Here is a 6,650-nt window from a genome sequence, read left to right as displayed (position 1 = left end):
GTCACATAGTAAATGACAGAACAAGATAAGGCTGAATCCAAAATAAATCCTACCATACACTAAGCGGATTTGGTGGGTTTCCTCCTAGGATCTTTTTCTCAATAAAGGTATCTCAATTGATCTAATTCTCTGTTAATTTCTAGTAATTCATATTTGCTCTCCATGTACTTCTAACAAAATTTCAAATATATAGAATTAAGTTGTTTTTGATATTTTCTTAGAATACATCATCTGCCCAGTATCTGTTTGACTCCTTTTAGTTCTGTCCTAATTTTAAGTATTTATGCTAGCTTTCTCTTTTTCTCATTTATAATTGCCAGAAGTTGATTTACTCTACCGTCATTTTCAAAATCCAGCTCTTGGGTTTACTTATCATTTTTATTTTTTGCTTTATAATTAATTGCTGATTTTATCTTTATTATTTCCTCCCTTCTAATGTATCTGAGTTATCTTTGAACTTCTTTATTTTAATAATTCATCCCTTTTATTCTCTCATTTAAATTGGACATACTAAAACTTATAGAGGAAAGACTTCAAGATGGCAGATGAGAAGAATTTCATGCTTTCCTCGTCCACTTAGGGGAACCAAAATAGTGTATACAGAGTCACACTTTGAATACATTATCCAAGACAGGACACTGGAATTCAAGGAAGAAGTGACAGAAAACACCAAAACTGAGGAAGGAGAAGAAAACAAGGCAGCCCACCTGGCCAGGATTGGCTAGGAGCTGGGAGTAACTTCCCAATGTGGGGAAGAGTGAGTGGGAGACTTCCAGCAACGCACAACCCCACCATGGAATCATGCAATCCTGGTCACGTTAAGAGCCCCTCGACCCTCCCAATCTCTGAAACTAACACAAGAAGCTGCTGGGAGACGACTGGATGGAATTACTCCGGGGGGGAGTTCACATTGAGTCCCTCACTCTTCTGAGACCTAAGAAGCTATAGCAAGGCATCATTTTCAAACCTAGCTTCTGCACACTGTCCTGGGGCCCAGCAGCACTGGGACAGAGGCGTTCAGGAAAAGGGGGTTGTCACTGCTGGGACTGCAGCATGAGCTGGGAGTACTCCCATAGCCCGAGCTGAGAAGTGAGCAATGTGCAGGCTGCAGCTGCCAGTGCCAGGAAGCAAGTACCGCTGGGACTTGAGACTGGGACACAAGTGAAGTATGAGTTGCTGCTGGGACTTGGTCATGATCTGGACAGGGACTCCTGCAGCCAGGGCTGGAGTGCAAGCTAGGCACACGTTAACACTGCCAGGGATGTCGGGTGAGCCCCATCAGAACTAGGATGAAGCAGGGATATGCATTCTCCACCTGCTGGCCCAGACTGTGGCCACTGAAGTCGGCCCCATCTTCTCCAGTGGGATATCCTCAATGCAACTGCTACTTCCCTCACTGGATCACTCCACCTGGAGCCTAAGGATTGCCATGCCCTCGCTCACAGTGGCTGGTGTCCTCCCTCACCATTGGGAAGCACAGGCCCATCCAACCTGACTATGCCATTCTCCCCCTCGACATACAGCACACAGCCCAGGCGATTGCCCAACCTAATCTACCACCTCGGACACTTGACCACTCCTTCCATGGGCCTGAAATTGAGACTAAACTCCCAGCCACCACCACCTTAGCTGGCACTTATCTGCAAGCATAACATGCGGGTCTGAAGACTGGTCAACCTAGCCATTTACGAGCACTGCCAACATGAATATGCACACCACTTGGGCCCCAGAAAATTGCTCCAGTACTGCTATTGTCATCACCCATGCCAGACCAGCTTCCCAGGGGCCCAGGAACTCACTCACCCACCTGACACACTGCTGCCACTACTGACATTCAAGTAAGCCACCTAGAGGTCCAAGAATCAGCCCACCCATAACTGCCAACACAGGTGCCAGTGTACACTATCATGGGACACAAAGACAGGCAAACTCAGCTCACTGCTGCCATGACTGGGGCCTGAAGACTGACCCAACTGCCATCTCAGTCTCCATCACAACTTTACCACAACCTTCACTAATAACCACAACCTAACCCACTGAGGAAATCACAGGTTCCACTAACACTGTCTACAGACAAAGAAATCACACAGAGACTACATCACTGCATGCACTCAGAAACAAAGTAATGTGTCCTACCCACTCAACACCATAGATAGAGCTTCAGGAAAAAGTTCTCCCTACAAAAGTGAATCAAAAATAGAAAAAAAAAAAAAAAGTGACTGTTACACCAGATGTGCAGATATCGATTGTAAGGACACTGAAAACATAAAAATTCAGGGAAATATGACACCTCCATAGGAGCACAATAATTATCCAGCAATAGATCTTAATCAAAAAGAAATTTAAAATTCCATATAGAGAATTCAAAATATTGATTTTAAAGAAGCTCAATGTGATACAAGAAAAATCTGAAAAACAATTCAAGGAAATAAGAAAAGCAATTCAAAATAAAAATAAGAAATTTACCAAAGAGACAGATACTTTTTAAAATAACTAAATAAAAATTCTGGAACTAAAGAATTTATTGAAGCAAATACTAAATACATTTGAACGCTCCAACAATAGACTAGATTAGGCAGAAGAAATAATCTCAGAACTCGAAGATAGGCCTTTTAAGATAACCCAGTCAGACAAAAATAAAGGGAAAAAAAGAGTAAAAACAATAAGCAAAGCCTTCATGACATTTGGGACAACACGAAGTTATTAAATATTTTAATTGTCAGTATCCCCAAAGGTGAAGAGAGAAAGAAAGAATTGGAAAACCTATTTAATTAAATAACAGACAAAAACTTCCCAAGTGTAGCAAGATATTTAAACATTTAGATACAAGAGGCTCAATCTCCCAGCAATCCCCAGGAAAATACAACACAAAAGGTCTTCTCCATGGCGTATTATAGTCAGACTGTCTAAAGTCAAAGAAAAAGAATGAATCCTAAAAACAAGAGAAAAGCATTTCATCACCTATAAAGGAAACTTCAACGCACTAACAGCAGATTTCTCAGCAGAAATCGTACAGATCAGAAGATAATAGGATGATATATGCAAAGTGCTAAAAGAAAAAAAAAAACCTGTCAAACAAGAATATTACATTCGGCAAAATTATCCTCTATAAATGAAGGAGAAATAAAGTTTTTCTCAGACAACCAAATGCTGAGGGAATTCATTAGCACTAGACTGGTCCTACAAGAAATGCTAAAGAGAGTCCTAAAAATGGAAATGAAAAAACAACATTTACCATCATGAAAATACATGAAAGTATAAAATTCACTGGAAAAGCTATTACACAGTGGAGAAAGAAAAAACTCAATGGTACCACTACAGAAACCCATCAAACAATAAAAGAAAAAGAAAAGAACGAACAATATATAAACCAACCAGAAAGCAATTAACAATATGACAGGAACAAAGCCTGACATATCAATAACTTTGAATGTAAACAGATTAAATTCTCCACTTAAAAGAGAGGCAGTGCCTCCCTCCCCGTCCTGGCCTCGCGCACCTGCTCCAGCCACAATGAGCTTCCGCAGAGCGGACGCGTTGCTGGGCGCCTCGTTCCCGCCGCTGCACGGTGGTGGCAGCCTCCACTACGTGCTAGCCCAAAAGCGCGGCGCAGGCGGGACGGGATGCGCTCGGCCCGGTCGGCTTCCACTCGTGGCCGCGGACGTCCGTGAGCTCCATGTCTGCCTCGCCCAGCCGCTTCCTCGAGCATCGACTCGCCGGGCACGCTGAGCAACCGGCCAGAGGGATGCGTGGTGGTGGCGGCCGCAGCGAGCAGTGAGGAGGAGCAGCTGCAGGTGCTGAAGGACTGCTTCGCAGGCTACATCCACAAGGAGCGGCAGCTGCAGGCACACGACCGCAGCCTGGAGGACGACGCGGCGTCCCTGCAGCAGCAGGAGGTGGGCCGCGCCGCCATGGGCGAGTTCCACGAGCGCGAGGTCCACAAGACGCGCGGTGCGGTGCGGTGCGGTGTTGCGCCTGGAGCGGGAGCACCTGCTCGAGGACATCTCGCACGTGTGCCAGCGCCTAGACAACGAGGTCTGGCAACGCCACGAGGCCGAGGCGGCGGCCCGCGCCCTCACGCGCTGGAGGCTAAGACGGTGCGCGTGGAACTGCAGAAGGCGGCACAGGCGCTGCAGGAGGAGTGCGGCTACCTGCTCCGCCACTACCACCTGGAGGAGGTGGGCGAGCTGCTCTGCCAGATCCAGGGCTGCAGCGCCGCGCAGGGGCAGGCTGAGGCGCGCAACGCCCTCAAGTGCGACGTGACATCGGAGCTGTGTGAGATGGGCGTGGCGTGCAGGTTGAAGGCCAAAAGGTGCCGAGCGTGCTGTAGTCTGAGGAGTGGTTCCGAGTGAGACTGGACTGCCTGTCAGAGGCAGCGACGGTGAACACAGAAGCCATGCGGTCAGCGCAGGAGGAGATAACTGAGTACCTGTGTCAGCTGCAGGCCAGTACCACAGAGCTGGAAGCACTGAAAAGCACCAAGGACTCACTGGAGAGGCAGCGCACTGAGCTGCAGGACCGTCATCAGGCCAACATTGCCTCCTACCAGGAAACCATTCAGCAACTGGACGCCGAGCTGAGGAACACCAAGTGGGAAGTGACAGCCCAGCTAGGAGAATACCAGGACCTACTCAATGTCATGATGGCTTTGGATACAGAGATAGCCGCTTACAGAAAACTCCTGGAAGGCGAAGAGTGTCGGACTGGCTTTGGCCCAATTCCTTTCTCGCTTCCAGAAGGACTCCCTAAAATTCCCTCCGTGTCCACTCACATAAAGGTCAAAAGTGAAGAGAAGATCAAAGTGGTAGAGAAGTCGAAGAAAGACACTGTGATTGTGGAGGAACAGACGGAGGAGACCCAAGTGACTGAAGAAGTGACTGAAGAAGAGGAGAAAGAGACCGGAGAGGAGGAGGGCAAGGAGAAAGAAGAGGGTGAAGAGGAGGGGGCGGAAGAGGGAGGAGAAGAAGCAAAGTCTCTCCCAGCTGAAGACACCACAACCCCAGAGAAGGAAGCCAAGTCCCCAGTGAAGGAAGAGGCAAAGTCACCGGCTGAGGCCAAGTCCCCAGAGGAGGAGGAAGCAAAATCCCCAGCCGAGGTCAAGTCCCCAGCAAAGGAAGAGGCAAGATCACCAGCTGAGGCCAAGTCCCCAGTGAAAGAAGAAGCAAAGTCTGCAGCTGAAGTCAAGTCCCCTGAAAAGGCCAAGTCCCCAGTAAAGGAGGAAGCGGAGTCCCCTGAGAAGGAAGAGGCAAAATCTCCAGCTGAAGTCAAGTCTCCAGGGAAGGCCAAGTCTCTAGTGAAGGCGGAAGCAAAATCCCCAGAGAAGGCCAAGACTCTTGACTGAAGTCTCTAGAAGCCAAGAGTCCTGCAAAGGAGGAAGCAAGATCCCCTGGCAGACAAATCCCCCAAAAACGCCAAAAGCTCTGTCGAGGAGGTCAGGTCCCCAGAGAAGATGAAGTTGCCCCTGAAGGAGGATGCCAAGATCCCTGAGAAGGAGATCCCAAAGAAAGAAGAGGTGAAGTCCCCAGTGAAGGAGGAAAAGAAGCCCCAAGAGGTGAAAGGCAAATATCCCCCAAAGAAGGCAGAGGAAGAGAAAGCTCCCGCCATGCCAAAAACGGAGAAGGAGGAGGACAGCAAGAAAGAGGAGGCACCCAAGAAGGAGGCCCCAAAGCCCAAGGTGGAGAAGAAGGAACTTGCCACTGAAAAGCCCAAAGGATCCAAAGTTGAAGCCAAGAAGGAAGAGGCTGAAGATAAGAAAAAGGCTGAAGATAAGAAAAAAGCAGCCACCCCAGAGAAGGAGGCTCCTGCCAATGTGGAGGTGAAGGAAGATGCTAAACCCAAAGAGAAGACAGGTGGCCAAGAAGGAACCAGATGATGCCAAAGCCAAGGGACCCACCAAACCAGCAGAGAAGGAGGAGGCGGCAGCAGCACCAGAGAAAAAAGACACCTAGGAGGAGAAGGCCACTGAGGCCAAGAAGCCTGAGGAGAAACCCAAGACAGAGGCCAAAACCAAGGAGGATGACAAGACCCTCTCAAGGGACCCAAGCAAACCTAAAGTGGAAAAGGCTGAAAAATCCTCCAGCACAGACCAAAGACAGCAGGCCTCCAGAGAAAGCCACAGAAGACAAGGCCGCCAAGGGGAAGTAAGGCAGGGAGAAAGGAACGTCCAGAGCAGCCAAAGAAACTCAGAAGGGGCCCAGAGCTCAAGGATCGGAGTAATGCAATTTTCACTTTTTCTTTGTTTATGTAAAAAGAAACTGCTTAGATGAGGGGGCCTCCTTCTTCAAACAGGAATTTCTGTTATCAATATGTTAGCAAGATTGGGAACTCCAGCCCCCTGCCCCAACACCCTCCCCAGGTGATGGACGATTGTGTTATGAAAGCTTATGTAGCTGAATGTGATACATGCTGAATGTCACACGTAAACACTTGACTATAAAAACTGCCCCCCTCCTTTCCAAATAAGTGCATTTATTGCCTCTACGTACAACTGACAGATGACCACAATAATGAATGAGCAGTTACAGACACATTATGCTTGACACGTCTTAATTATTTCCACATGCCTTCTGTTTTCCAAAGGAGTGGTCAAGCCCTTGCCCAGAGCTCTCTATTCTGGAAGAGCTGTCTAGGTGGGGCTGGGCACTGGCCAC

General features: G+C 48.1%; 1 pseudogene; it reads left to right on the top strand.

Moving 5' to 3' along the window:
- The first annotated feature begins 3,513 nt into the window (after positions 1–3,513).
- Positions 3,514–6,144, top strand: LOC105551296 (annotated as a pseudogene).
- Positions 6,145–6,650: the final 506 nt, after the last annotated feature.

Source organism: Mandrillus leucophaeus, unplaced genomic scaffold (genome assembly GCF_000951045.1).
Source record: "Mandrillus leucophaeus isolate KB7577 unplaced genomic scaffold, Mleu.le_1.0 Scaffold516, whole genome shotgun sequence".
In the NCBI taxonomy this organism is placed as follows: Eukaryota; Metazoa; Chordata; class Mammalia; order Primates; family Cercopithecidae; genus Mandrillus; species Mandrillus leucophaeus.
Note: the sequence above shows the minus strand (reverse complement) of the source record. Positions and strands in the feature narration are given on the sequence as shown.